The sequence below is a fragment of the Macaca fascicularis genome, chromosome 3 (genome assembly GCF_037993035.2).
Source record: "Macaca fascicularis isolate 582-1 chromosome 3, T2T-MFA8v1.1".
In the NCBI taxonomy this organism is placed as follows: domain Eukaryota; kingdom Metazoa; phylum Chordata; class Mammalia; order Primates; family Cercopithecidae; genus Macaca; species Macaca fascicularis.
This window is the reverse complement of record NC_088377.1, coordinates 172575975-172591559: the sequence shown is the minus strand read 5'-3', so window position 1 is coordinate 172591559 and position 15585 is coordinate 172575975. Positions and strand designations below refer to the sequence as shown.

At 41.4% G+C, this 15585-nt stretch overlaps 1 long non-coding RNA gene across 4 annotated transcripts in view; it reads left to right on the top strand.

The window, feature by feature from the left end:
* Nucleotides 1–15585, top strand: part of LOC102141559 (uncharacterized) — a 226614-nt gene that overhangs the window by 53420 nt on the left and 157609 nt on the right. For all 4 annotated transcript variants that reach the window (XR_012432864.1, XR_012432865.1, XR_275828.5 and 1 more), the window contains exon 3: nt 1280–1410. This is a non-coding gene — a long non-coding RNA (uncharacterized lncRNA). The remainder of the gene's footprint in view (nt 1–1279; nt 1411–15585) is intronic.

The following is a 15585-nucleotide window of genomic DNA, read 5'->3' as shown; positions in this document are numbered from 1 at the left end:
AAAACATACGACCCATAATGAAGTATGTCATGGTGAATGGATCGGAGGGGCAAAAGTGGAGGAAAACCCCACCAATCTAGGCAAAAAGATAATACCTGTGAAAATACTTAGTCTAAGATATGTATAATTTTGGTATAGAAACAGAAGTGAGGATATCCTCTCTTTAGCAGAATTTGCTTTGCACTTAACCAGGTTTCTTACTTCCATAAGCAGAAATTAATCCCCAGTGATAGAAAAGAGTTAATGAACACATTCTCCATTTTCTTGTTAAAAATAATGTCAGTCGAGAAGAATCAGCCGAAACTTTGAAAAAGATTGTGGCAACCTTGTGAAAAGTAAAAATAATGAGACCTTATTAAATTTTTTTTCTAGAAAAAAATACCAATGAATCAATATTAGGAGACAGAATCTGTTAAGAAAACTCATTATGGCCAGGTGCGGTGGCTCACATCTGTAATCCCAGCACTTTGGGAGGCTGAGGCTGGCAGATCGCTTGAGCTCAGGAATTTGAGACCAGCCTGGGCAACATGGTTGAAACCCCTGTCTCTACCAAAAATACAAAAAATTAGCCAGGTGTGGTGGTGTGCACCTGTGGTCCCAGCTACCCAAGGGGCTAAGGTGGGAGGATCACTTGAGCCTGGGAGGCAGAGGCTGCAGTGAACTGAGATCTCCTCACTGCACTCCAGCCTGTGTGACAGAGCCAGACCCTCTCTCAAAAATAATAAAGGCCAGGTGTGGTGGCTCACGCCTGTAATCCCAGCACTTTGGGAGGCCGAGGCGGGTGGATCACTTGAGGTCAGGAGTTTAAGACCAGCCTGGCCAACATGGCAAAACCCCATCTCTACTAAAAAGATAAAAATTAGCCTGGTGCGGTAGTGGGAGCCTGTAATCCCAGCTACTTGGGAGACTGAGGCAGGAGAATCACTTGAACCTGGAAGGCGGAGATTGCAGTGAGCAGAGACTATGCTGTTGCACTCCAGCCTGGGTGACAGTGCGAGACTCCGTCTCAAAAAGAAAAAAAAAAGGGAGCAAGTTCTAGTACTGGGTGGATATTTTATTGCACCAATTTAGGCTTGTCCCCAGAGATTTCTTAAAACAGAAAGGCAGTTGTAATACCAAGTATTGCTGTATCAGGCCACCTGCTACTCCAAGGCCATGAATTAACTTGTTCTAAGCCCTCAAGGAAAGAAAAGAGGAAACAGAGGTTTATTCCCTATCAAGACAGTCCACTCGAGAAAGTTCTGTCTTGGTTGTAACTTCAGGTTTCTTTCTTACACAGGCATTTTATTAATGCTTTTACGAGTTAGAAGAGTTGGGATAATTTACCATCTGGAGTTTCTCTGCCTTGCTGATCTGAGCTCAGACCTGCTAATTTACCAGAGATGACTGATAACACCCTGTAACAGCTGAGTAAGTAGATTCTTCTGTTTGTTTTACTGCTTTTTAAAAAGGTTTAAAGTTTTAAAATACTATAAACTTTAATTGGGTTCTTTAAATTTTGTTGTTGAATAATGCAATTATTATGATGATTTTAATAAGTGAATATTTTGTAAATAATGGGATTCTGGAAGAAATTAATCCCCGATGATAGAAAAGAGTTAATGAACACATTCTCCATACATAACACTTTAGCATTCAAGAAACATAGGATTTAAATACATATATTAAAAATTTAGGCCAGGCGCAGTGGCTCATGCCTGTAATCCCATCACTTTGGGAGGCTGAGGCGGGTGGATCACCTGAGGCCAGGAGTTTGAGACCAGCCTGGCCAACATGGTGAAATCCTATCTTGACTAAAAATGCAAAAATTAGCCAGTCGTGGTGGCGGGTGCCCATAATCCCAGCTACTCTAGAGGCTGAGGCAGGAGAATCGCTTGAACCCGGGAGGCAGAGGTTGCAGTGAGCTGAGACTGTGCCACTGCACTCCAGCCTGGGTGACAGAGAGGCTCTGTCTCAAAAAAAAAAAAAAAAAAAAAAAAAAAAAAAAATTAAAAGCATTCTCCTTAGTGCTTTATTTCACTTTTACATTATAAAATATAAAAAAAATTGGTAAAACAACTGTTAATACATTTTAAAAATGCAACTGTATATAAAAATTATCTTTGAATGCAGGATGCATTTTGGTTAATTTGAAAAAATACTGGTTTAGTGGAAATATAATTTTAATAGTTGTTTCTATTTGAAAATAATGATTTTTCTGATACTAATATAGATAAGATCACAGAATCTCTCTGGATTTAGCTTTGTTTCTCAAACAGACTAGGGAAGAATGGCTTTCATTCTTTCTAATCAAAACACCTGAATGAAGTTTAAAGTGTTTTAAGTGTTGAGTCAGTTACCTTGAAAACAAACGGTTTCTCAGAACAAGAGCTATTATTCCTCGTACTATATCCTTTGAAACTGTTTTGACAAAACGAGTAAACCGTGAAGTTGTACCAGGGCCTTGTTTGGTAATCTTAAAATAAAAACAATGAATAAATCTGCAAGATATTCCCCACTGCAGTGGGATTATTTAATTTTGGTCCAAATCTGTGTTGTCCAATATGGTAGCAACTGGCCGCATGCCACATGTAGCTATCAGACGTTTGAAATATGAGTAGTACTAATGGAAATGTGCTCTGCAGAAATTACTGTATTTCAAAAATATATATATAAAAAGGTTAAAATATTAGGTTTTATATTGAAATGATAATATTTTGGATATATTGAATTAAAACTTATTATTAAAATTAATATCACTTGTTTTCGTTTACTATTTTATGTGACTGCTAGAAAATTTAAAATTACTTGTAGCTTGCATTATATTTCTTTTGGATAGAATTGATCTATATCATCACATACAATCAACATTCTTAGTCATCCAGTACCTAGCATTCTGTAGCTCTTGAACTTTCTGGGCCCCATATGGATCAATTCATATACATTTGTATTGTTTTAAGAATGTGGTTCTTTGATTCATCAAATATTTATTGACTACCTACCATGTGTCAGACAGTATTGTAGGTATTGGTGATACAGTAGTGAACAAAATGAACTAAACTCTCTGCCTTCATGGAGGTAACATTCTAGCAGGAAGACACAGACTAAGAACAAATAAAAAAGTACAATATGTAGTATATAAGAAGGCAATGAGTGCTTTGGAGAAATGTAAGGCAGGCAAGGGTAAGGGCTAAAGAGTTCACTGGTAAAGAAGGTGTTCAGGGAAGGCCTCAGTGAGAAGATGTGAAGAAGTTGATGGAAAGAGCCTGTGGGTGTTTGGGGGAAGAGTAGGCAGAGAGGATAGCAAATGCAAAGACCTTGAGGCAGAAGCATGCCTGGCTTGTTTGAAAGTAGAAGGAGGCTAGTGAATGGAGTGGAGTGAGTGAAGGGGCTGTAATCCCAGCACTTGGGGAGGCTGAGTCTGGGTGGATCACGAGGTCAGGAGATCGAGACCATTCTGGCCAACGTGGTGAAACCCCATATCTACTAAAATACAAAAAATTAGCCGGGCGTGGTGGTGGGTGCCTGTAGTCCCAGCTACTCAGGAGGCTGAGGCGGGGGAATCGCTTGAACCCGGGAGGCAGAGGTTGCTGTGAGCCGAGATAGTGTCACTGCACTCCAGCCTGGCGACAGGGTAAGACTCTGTCTCAAAAAAAAAGATGAGAGGATATGGATGGTCACATCATGTTGTCAGAGGCATTTAAACCAGAGCAACCCCATCTTGAGTAGGGGCTGGGTAAAATAAGGCTGAGACCTCCTGGGCTGCATTCCCAAACACTTAGGCATTCTAAGTCCCAGGATGAGATAGGACGTCAGCACAAGATACAAGTCATAAAGACCTTGCTAATAAAAAAGCTTGCAGTAAAGAAGCCGGCCAAAACCCACCAAAACTAAGATGGCGACGACAGTGGGTGACGAGAGTGACCTCCGGTCGTCCTCATTCATTGCTACACTCCCACCAGCACCATGGCAGTTTACAAATGCCAGGACAGCGACAGGTTGGTACTCCATAAAAAGGGGAGGCATAAATAATCCACCCCTTGTTTAGCATATAATCAAGAAATAACCATATAAATGGGCAACCAGCCACCCTCAGGGCTGCTCTGTCTATAGGGTAGCCACTCTTTTATTTCACTTTCCGAATGAGTTTACTTTCACTTTATAGACTTGCCTCAAATTCTTTCTTGCATGAGATACAAGAATCCTCCCTTGGGGTCTGGATTGGGATCCCTTTCCCCTAGCAGTGTGAACGGTGGTTATTGTATGGGTTTTGGCTTCCAGTGAGATGAAAAAGAATTGGTGGGTTTTAAGGAGAGAAGCGACATGATCTTTCTATTGAAGCTAATGTGATTTGAATACTCTGGGCTGGGGGTGGGGGTGTTTGCAAGGGTAAAAGCAGAGAGACCGACTGAGGCTACTGCAGTGACCCAGCTGAGAGATGATGGTGCCTGAGACCATAAGTGAGGGATGTGATGAGAAATGATGGAATTCTAGTTATATGTTGTTGTGAAATTAAATATGGGATAAGAGACAAAAAAAGGGGTGTCAGGGAAGACTCCACAATTTTCAGCTTGAACAACTGAGTGGAGGTGCCTTTGCTGAGATGAGGCGGGTGTGGATTGTGGAGGGACCGATTGGAGGCAGCACTAGGAGCTCAGTTTTAAACACATTAAATTTGAGATTCTTCTTTAGACATCTAAGCAGAAAGGTCATGTAGGCAGAGTCTGGACTTCAGTGGGCGGTCAGGATTCAAAAGGCAAATTTGGAGTCATTAGCATTGAACTGTTGTTCAAAGTCATAAGAAGGATTGAGGCCACCAAGGGAGTGAGAAGAGTGGTCTGGGGCCTCTCCTGGTCCCATAGAGTCAGCAGGGCAGACTGAGGAACAGACAGGAAGGTGTAAGTCGTAATACTCTAGACACTGAGGGAAGCAGTAGTAACCCACCTTGTCAGATGCTGCAGATGGGTTAGGTAAGATGCCAGCCGAAAATTGATCAGAAGATTTAGCGGTGAGGAGGATGTTAGTGATCTTGGCGAGTGGTTTCGGTGAAATGGTAGAGACAAAAGCCAGGGTGGAGCAGATTCCAGGGAGAATTGGAGGAACTGGATTGAAGAGTAAGTTACAGACAGACTCTCTTTTGAGTAACTTGTGAAGTCCAGAAGAGTCAAGGAAAGTTTTGGTTTTGGTTTTTTAAGATGAGAGAAATTACATGTTTCTCCCAATGCATGTGTTAGAGAGATTTCATGGCTTACCAGATTTATGATATTTGAGACCACTGCCTGCTGTGTTAGGTGTGGAGGTGTAGTGCTTCCCTCCTAAGATGATTTCATAGAATTGTGTTGTGGAAGAGGCGGAGGGGTGGGAGGGGTCGGGGGAGAGAGAGAGAGAGAGAGAGAGAGAGAGAGAATGTAGAGGTTGGCACTGAGTATGTTAAAGGTGGCTTTTGCAATTGTTATGAAATTTGGCTGCTGCTTGCTCAGTGTCTACATTCACATTCCGGGAATTAAAAATTTTAAGGTAACAAATGTTAAGACTAGTTCTCCTCAACTGAAAATGTTGAAAAAGCTGATGTTTGGTGTGTAATTCCTTTTCCTTACTTTTGAGGAAGTTATTGAAACATTTGAAGACGTTGAGGCAGAGACAATACCCAAGGTCACACAAAATGAAATATTGCCAGAATACCTGGATTTTAGATCTGATTTCCTAGCTCTGTGGAACACTTAATCCCTCTGTGTTCAGTTCCAGCAGGTATAAAACGAGGATAATATTTGCTCTACCTGCCATAGGAGGTTTTTATGAGGATCAGATGAACTGGTAGGTGAAGGGGCTTAGTCAACTATAAAGCATTGTATTATATAAATAGGAAGTAATGATGTTAAAACTAAATTATACTTGAGGATTTTGTGATAGCATGTGAAATAACTGGAGAAAGTATAACGTAACAAAACCTGGGCTGAGAATATTTGTAATACATAATCTTACTAATAGAACTGCAAGAATTTGCTTTTTGCCTACGTCAGACTTTGTTAATACACCACAGAATCGATCGTGTTTGGGTGATCTCAGAGTTCTGCGGTCAAGCCACAGCTGAGGTCCAAGCAATCAATCAGTTCATCTTCTAGGAGTCTCAAAGTTACTCAACTGGCTATTTTGGTACTTTAATGTAATGTTATCTTGCTGTTACTATGTGGAAGAGCCACTCTCTTAATAGAAAATATTCACGTTCTGATGATAAATTTTCTATCAGACTTTGAAAGCATTTCTATATTTGATACTTGGAGTTGAATTATAGTCATGCTTCATTTTTGTATTATCATCATACTTTATGCTGTGAAAAATTGAGAAATTAAAAATGAGTAGCCAAGATCACTTCCCTTAATGGTGATGTGAAGAGGTGATTCTCTTTCTGAATAAAACAAGCGTAAAACTGGGCGAGATTGTCCAAAATGGTCGTTTCTGGGCCCTGGAAACCTACCAAAAAGGCAGATGATAAATTGAGAAGTGTTATTGATACACTGAATCTTTGGATATGAAGAATAGGGGTTGTGGCCTTCTCGCATGGGGGGCTTCTTCTGTCTCCTTGCCCACTATCTCAGTATTGTCGAGCTGCTGTTTTATCAGACATGAGAGACTCAATTTGAAGTGTGGGTAAAGATTGCGGTTAAGAAATCACAGCGTTCAGCTGGGCACAGTGGCTCATGCCTGTAATCCCAGCACTTTGGGAGGCTGAGGTGGGTGGATCACAAGGTCAGGAGATCAAGACCATCCTGGCTAACACAGTGAAACCCCGTCTCTACTAAAAATATAAAAAATTAGCCGGGCATGGTGGCGGGCACCTGTAGTCCCAGCTACTCAGGAGCCTGAGGCAGGAGGATGGCGTGAACCCGGGAGGCAGAGCTTGCAGTGAGCCGAGATCATGCCGCTACACTCCAGCCTGGGCGACAGAGCGAGACTCCGTCTCAAAAAAAAAAAAAAAAAAAAAAAGAGAAATCACAGCGTTGCTGGCTGAAAGTGGCATAATCAGTTAATAATGAAAAACCCACAGCTTTGCTACTTTGAGTTTGAAGTTTGCTAGTTTGAGGCCACCCATCCAGAAATTTAACAAGGAGATCCTAGAAATGAGAGACCTATACAGGGCTAACGTGGCTCTCCAGCCATCTGTAGCAGACAGCTAAACTTTGCATGCCCAGGGGATACTCAGTAGAGCCCAGCAAAAAGTGAAAGCCAGAAGAGACTTGAGATCTGGATACAACCTTGAACGCTGCCTTCCATGCACAGACTGTTGGATCCGCAGACGGTGGAAGCCTTACCGGTGCAAGGTGGCTGGGCTCAATCTCTGCCCAAATCCACTGGCTGACCACTAAACTAAGCAGCCACTCACTCGTTAGGGAAATGCAAATTAAAGCCATAATAACAACCACCAGAATGGCTAAAATTAAGAAGATTGACAATCCAAGTGTTGACAAGGATATGCGGAAACCAGAATCCTCTCATATTGCTGGTGGGAATATAAAACAGTATGGCCATGATGGAAAACAGTCTGGCAGTTTCTTAAAAAGTTCAGCATACACTTAATGTGTAACTCAGCAATTCTGTTTCCAAGTATGCTAGTATGCTGTCAGGAAAAATGTCAGCATGTGTCCAGGCCAAGTTGGTATACAATGTTCACAGTGTCACCCAGCAAGCAAGCAATGGGCCTGCTGCCCAAGGCACATAGAGGCCAATACCATGGCGCTGGCTTTTGAGGAAAAAGAAGCTTTATCATGACTGGGCTGGCAAGGAGCCAGGAAGAAGCACCCAAATCTGCCTCTTGGAGCTGGTAGTTGGGTAGAGTTTTATAGCCATAGGGTGATAGGATGTGATACAATTGGATCTTCTAATGAAGTGGTGCTGGGGGTGTTTTCTGACTGACTTCTGCCATGAGGCTGTGCCAGAGCTCGATCTGATTGGATTCTGGATCCTGTCATGCCATAACCACTTTTTTTTTTTTTTTTTTGAGATGGAGTCTCACTGTTGTCGCCCAGACTGGAGTGCAGTGGCGTGATCTCAGCTCACTGCAACCTCTGCCTCCTCCCAAGTAGCTGGGATTACAGGTGCCTGCCACCATGCCCAGTATCTGTGTTTTTAGGAAAGATGGGGTTGTGCCATGTTGGCCAGGCTGGTCTCGAACTCATGACCTCAGGTGATCTGCCCGCCTCAGCCTCCCAAAGTTCTGGGATTACAGGCATGAGCCACCACACCTGGCCTCCACTTCTTAATTCAATCCCCTCTCCTTGGTTGGAACATTTAGGTTGTCCCTAGTTGCATACTTGGTTCATCTGGACATGCTTAGGTTACATGATGTTCAACCTGGGGGCCCATGGCAACTGAAAAACAACTCACAACTTTGTTACAGAAGAGAGGAACCAAACTGGTCTGATGTGGTTAGAACAGCAGCTTTAGCTGTGATTGAAAATTGAAACTAATGTATGTGTCTGTCAGCAGATGAATGGATAAGCAAATTGTGGTTTATCTGTAGAGTGGAATAATACTCAGTAATGAAAAGGAATGGACTGTTGGTAGGTACAGTGACATGTATGCATTGCAAAATAATAGTATGCTATGTGAAAGAAGCCAGACACCTTTCCCTACAAAATAGCATACTGATTCCATTTAGGTGAAATTCTAGAAAATGCAAGCTAATCTGTAGTGACAGTAGATCAGTGCCTGCAGATCAGAGGATGGCTTGGGAGAGGAGGGAGAAAGGGATTCCAAAGGAAAGAGCACAATGAAACATTTGGGGGTGATGTATATATTCATTATTTGATTATGCATGATGATTTCATGGGTGTATACGTATGTCAAAACTCATCAAATTGTATATTTAAATATGTGCAATTTATTGTATATCAACAGTAACTCAGTAAAGTTGTAAAAACTATGCCCATTCAAAAAGCAAACAGATGTTCATACTATTCACAGTAGACAAAAACTGGAAACAATCCAAATCCATCAACTGGTGAATAGATAAACAAAATTTGGTATGTCCATATCAGCCATGAAAAGGAATAAAATTCTGATTCATGGCACAGGTACATACTACAATATGGTTGAAGCTCAGAAACATTATACCAAGTGAAAGGGCTCTGTATTGTATGATACCATGATATGAAACTTTTACAACAGGCAAACCTTAGATCAGATCAGTGCTTTGCCTGGGTGTGGGGTGGCAGCATGGAGATTGGTTTTAAACAGGCACAGCAGAACAGTTTGGGTGATGGAAATGTTCCTGGTGATAGTTGTGTATAAATTGTATGAAAATGTGTGGAATTGTATGCTTAAAATGGATAATTTTCATGACATGGAAATTATACCTCAAGAAAGCCACTAAATGTGGGTGGCCATTCAGAATTTCAAATTCGCTTTAAGATGACCATTCAGGCTGGGCGCGGTGGCTCATTCCTGTAATCCCAGCACTTTGGGAGGCCATGGTGGGCAGATCACGAGGTCAGGAGATCGAGACCATCTTGGCTAACACAGTGAAACCCTGTCCCTACTAAAAGTACAAAAAAGTAGACGAGCGTGGTGGCGGGCGTAGTGGCAGGCGCCTGTAGAGGCAGGAGAATGGCGTGAGCCCAGAAGGCTGAGCTTGCAGTGAGCTGAGATCACACCACTGCACTCCAGCCTGGGTAACAGAGTGAGACTCCATCTCAAAAAAAAACAAAAAACAAAAAAACGCAAAAAACAAAAAATGATGGCCATTCAAGGACTTGAACTATAGTACTGATTTCATTGTAACATATTGCTTTGGAATACTTTGGTGAGGTTCACTGAATTTATATTCTATGCCAAATGCTTTTTGGATTCTGATTGTAAATTAGTTATTTGTTAATTAGTTAAATTGTAAAATAATTTAAATTAAATTGTAAAAGAGTTGGTTTTCCCAGAATTTAGTGACCAGGAATAGCTGTATTTCCCTTGCATATGATTTGTCAAATGATTGGTTTTATGTTAAATAGTTATTAACACCCCCCTCCCCACTGGAAAACATGTTTTTTGGATTAATATTCTATTTGTGTAAAGTAGTTAAAATTTATGGTGGTGGGTTATCCTTCACTTTTTAAATTAATTAATTAATTAATTTTTATTTTTTTGAGACAAGTTTCACTCTTGTTGCCCAGGTAAAGTACAATGGCGCAAGCTCAGCTCACCGCAACCTCTGCCTCCCACGTTCAAGCGATTCTCCTGCCTCAGCCTCGCGAGTAGCTGGGATTACAGGCATGTGCCACCACGCCTGGCTAATTTTGTGTTTTTAGTAGAGACAGGGTTTCTCCGTGTTGGTCAGGCTGATCTCAAACTCCTAACCTCAGGTGATTTCCCCACCTCGGCCTCCCAAAGTGCTGGGATTACAGGCGTGAGCCACTGTGCTCGCCTATTTTATTTTTTGAGACAGAGTCTCGCTCTGTTGCCCAGGCTGGATGGAGTACAGTGGCGTGATCTCAGCCCACTGCAACCTCCGCCTCCCAGGTTCAAGTGATTCCCCTGCCTTAGCCTCCCAAGTAGCTGGGACTATAGGCATGCACCACCGTGCCCGGCAATTTTTTTTTTTTTTTTGATTTTTAGTAGAGATGGGGTTTCACCATGTCAGCCAGGCTTGTCTCGAACTCCTGACCTCAAATGAGCTGCCCTCCTCGGCCTCCCAAAGTGCTGGAATTGTAGGTGTGAGCCACCATGCCTGGCCCTATCCTTCACCTTTTAGTTCTTCAGGAAGGAAATTGATGGTGGCTTAATACCTTTGCTTCTAGGCCTGGGTGTCCACCCACCTGACCCCAACTGCCGTATATGTAGAGATAGGGGGTAATCGGAGCATAAGATCCTTGCAGTGGTTGGGGAAGTGAAGCAGAGAGACACCCTCTTGGAGCACTTCCCAGCTGGGTCTAGCCATTTTTCTGCACCAGACCAGGAATCAGTTATCTCTGGGGTTAGCGACCTCACACCTTTGCCCCGAATCCCTCCATATATAGGAGATTGAATTTTACTTACTTGGGTCAAAGTGGGCGTTTTTTAGTTAGACATTTACCTAATTTTAATGAACATGCAATGACCCTAGGACATCCTGCCCATGATTCTGCCCAAGTTTATGCAAACAGAAAAAATTTATTTTGGAAAAAATAATTCTTAAACTGAAATTCATTAAGCCATTTTTCCAAATAAAGTACCAACTAGTTAACCAACTTGTACTTTTTCTCTTTTTCCTTCCCTCAAAAGCAAATCCCTTATTCAACAAAAATTTGTGGAACACTCATATGTTTCAGGCACCCTGAAGATAAAGACACACCCACCTGCAAGGATAAAAGAAGCATAGTGGGGAGGCGGGGTGGGGCTGGTGTCCAACCTGCTTCAAAAGGGAGGAGGAACATCCACAGAGAGGGGCTGGGGAAGGCCTTGCAGGAGGGCATGGAAGAGCCAGGTTCAGAGGGATGAATAGGACTTGGCTGTTATCCAGGTTGCAAGATGTTGGTAAGGACTTGATCTAAAGCTGTGGCATTGGGATTAAAGAAGAGAGGGATCGAGTCAAGAGATTCAGTGACTGGGAGTTATATGCCCTTTTGACTGGCAGGATAGGGAGAATATAGGAGAAAAAGGAGTCAAGGATTAGTTCAGCTTTTGCCTTGACCTCAGCAAGTGGTGGGGAATTCACTGAGCTGAGGAATACAAAATACTCAGAGGTTGTATCTGTTTGTTTTGCTTATTGATTTAGGAGACCAGGAATTCACTTTGGAGGTTTGATCAGGGGAATGCAGCCTACGTTTGATTGGACTTTAAAGCTGATCCTCTTTGCTCCATGGCCCAGCTCTGGGGGGGACACACATGCTGCATCAGGCAGAAAGGGGCAGCTAGCGAGGTCTTGGCCAACTGTGGGTGGGCAGCATCATGAGCTGTAGTCTGTCTCACTTGTACAGGTGGAATCCCCATGGGACACCGGGGCATTTCCAGAGTGGAAGAATTCTTGCAGGTGAAAATGTGTCACATTGAAGAATTTAGTAGTTCCTTTTGATAATTATTTTTCCTACTTGTTCTCTTCCCTTCTTTCCTCTGTATTTTTACCATTTATGGGAGTACATCCTTATATTTCTGTGGTACAAGGAAGATAAAAAGGGTCAACTTTATAAAAGACTAACCAGTCCTTGACTTGTATTAGCTCATTTAACTGTTAAAACCTGTAAAAGAGGTACTTTTCATCATATAAATTCATGATGAAGATAAATAAAATAGGTGTTTGGGAATCAGCAGGTTTTGAAATTTTATGACATGCCATTAACACAAAGCATACATTCTTGTTTTTTTTTTTCTGAGACGGAGTCTTGCCCTGTCGCCCAGGCTGGAGTGCAGTGGCACAATCTCGGCTCACTGCAAACTCCACCTCCTGGGTTCAAGCGATTCTCCTGCCTCAGCCTTCTGAGTAGCTGGGATTACAGTCATGTGCCACCACACTCGGTTAATTTTGGTATTTTTAGTAGAGATAGGGTTTCACATGTTGACCAGGCTGGTCTCAAACTCCTGACCTCAGGTGATCCACCCGCCTTGGCCTTCCAAAGTGCTGGGATTACAGGCATGAGCCGCCGCGCCCAGCCACATAAATTCTTTTATTCAGATCCATTGACATTAACATGTAAATAAGGATGACAGTTTATTGTTTTGGAAATTCTAATTACTTGTCTTGTCCTTCAGAGAAGCGCTTTTGGTTACAAGTGGGTCCATAACACACAAAATTCTGTTTACGGCCGAGCGCAGTGGCTCACGCCTGTAATCCCAGGACTTTGAGAGGTCAAGGTGGGCAGATGACCTGAGGTCAGGAGTTCCAGACTAGCCTGGCCAATGTGGTGAAACCGTGTCTCTACTAAAAACACAAAAATTAGGTGGGTTTGGTGTGCGCCCATAATCCCAGCTACTCGGGAGGCTGAGGCAGGAGAATAGCCTGAACCTGGGAGGCAGAAGTTGTAGTGAGCCAAGATCGCGCCACTGCACTCCAGCCTGGGCAACGGAGCAAGATTCTCAGAAAAAAAGAAAAAAAAAATTACATATGTTTTGATAATATTGAAAAATAAATGTGGAAAATGATTCTCCTTAGGACAATTTATGCCCATTATTCACTTTGCTGTTTTGTTAATGATCACGAATATATTAAACTGAAAATACTAGCTAAGCAGCTGCTTTGAAACTACATCAAAACAGTAGAAGTTTAAAATTAGATTCTTCTTATTGCATTAAATGCATCTTTCAGTAATATGTGGTTGCTACTTGCTTTACATGTATTCTTGGAAATTTGGTAACAAAAAGAACACGGTATATAGATGCTGTAGGTCATGAGGTGTGGTGCAAAGTGCATGGCCTTGGGATAGGGATATCAGACATCTGAGCTGAATCTCAGTCCTCTGGTTGTGATGCCTCGAGGAAGTAAGTTGCTGGACCTCAGTTGTGCTGTTTCCTGGTCTATAAAATGAAGACAATAAAGAACCTGCTTCAGTGCTTTCAATTCAAAGAATTTCTTGGGCTTGAGTGCTAGAGTAAACAGGCAGTTTCCCTTTGTACCACAAGAGGGAGTGCCTGTATAGATGTTAACCTGAGCTGAGGTTTGGATTTCTTTCTAAAATGTCGCTGAAAATTTAGGAATAAACGGATTACTGGGAAAACGTTAAAGAAAAAGGTTTTTTGACAGTGTCAGGAGAAAGAGGAACTCGAAACACATAATGGGTTAACAGGGAGGGATTACGTATAAAATTCCTTTAAGGTATGAAAAGCTTTGTTAACAGAGAGTGTTACATATTTCATTCCCAGTCAACAATCCTTTATTAGTCAATGTCTGACCATGTTGATATATTTGTTATGTTTTCCTTCTCTTTTGTAACCGTATTATAAATTTTTTATATTAAACAAATATAGAACTTAAAATTTAGTTTCTTAGTAGTAGTCCTGAATAAGTAACGTTGGTTGAAGTTGAATTGTTTGTGCTCAGTGCCTTGGATATGTACAAAACCTGTTTGCTTCAAATTAGTGAGTTAGAAAATATTTTAATCTTTTCATCCTGCTCCCCTCCCACATACTTTTTTTCCCTCTTATTTTGAGCTTCTAGATCCTTTTATTCGTGATGTGTTGCTGTCATACATAGCTCACATTGGGTGGGAACAGAGAAAAACATTGTTTCCGTGGCCCAACCCTAGGGACATGGAACTCATTTTATTATACAGTGAAATTTTAAAATTTGAAACCAAGACCAGATCTCAACAAACAGAGTGGAATTGACAATTGTGGAATTATCTAACAAATTTAGGGAAAAATCCAGTTGTATCTCAGTTTTGTGAATGTGTCCTTCAATTTACAATTTTCAGGTAATCTATTTTAGTAGTATTTGTATTATACATAAAGCACATTGTTTTATAGAACTGTAATTATACCATAATACTTTTTGTATTGGGAAATGTTGAGAATTTAGAAAGAACAATCCTAGGCATTTCCTTTTGCTCTGTATCCTTCTGTTTAGAACTTTTCCCTGTGGTTTGTTCCTGGCAATTAAACACTGTTCAAATTCAGAGTCAGACTGCCCTGGCTCAAATCATGGCACCACGATGTGTGAAACTTGACAAAGTCAAAGTTATCACTATAATTTCACTCTCAGTCACTTGAAATCCACTAATTTCTTGAGCAGAAGAAAGGGAAGTGGAATTACTGTAGAAATTATGCATAATTTTATATTATCTCTGTAGCAGCCTGTTTAAAGTGATCATTGCTAGTACACGGTATAGAATTACAAACTTGTAAATACTTCTCAAGATTGCCACATTAAAAAAAAAAAAGCAAGCAAAAAGAACTCTGTAGCCCTGTTTTTTTTTTTTTTTTAATTTCCAACAGGAAATTTGTTCTTGTTTCAAAATGTGGGAACACCCATTATTCTCTGTTGGCCACATGAATGTCATCCATTTGTTTATTGCAGCAGAAAAAAAGTGAAGAATGGTTGATACAAGGGCAAGCTGTTCCTTTTAGGTTACTTTAAAAAGTCATGGAATTATTTCGGATATACAAAGGGAGCATAAGGAATATTCTAACCGATATGTATGTATACAGTGTCCAGTATAAGAATGAAAATGTAATGTAGTTATTAAAACATTGTGTATGTGCTTCCACAAGCCTGTCCTCCTTTCTACCTTCCAGAAGTAACTTCTCTCTTGAATTTGGTGTTCATCATTCTGGTGCATGCTTTTACAATTTTACAAAATACACATGCATTCCCAAACATAAATAATACTGTTTCACAACATAAATTGTATTATGGTACATGTTTTAAAACAGGATATACATTGTGTCTGTTGCAAGTCAGGTTCCAAGGGAAATGGAACTCTGAGAAGATTAAGGCCAGGCGCCATAAGTGCCTCATGCCTGTGATTCCAGCACTTTGGGAGGCCCAGGCGGGCGGATCACTTGAGGTCAGGAGTTTTCAGAACAGCCTGGCCAACATGGTGAAACCCCATCTCTACTGAGATACAAAAAATTAGCCAGAGGTGGTGGTGTGTGCCTGTAATCCCAGCTACTCAGGAGGCTGAGGCAGGAGAGTCGCTTGAACCTGAGAGG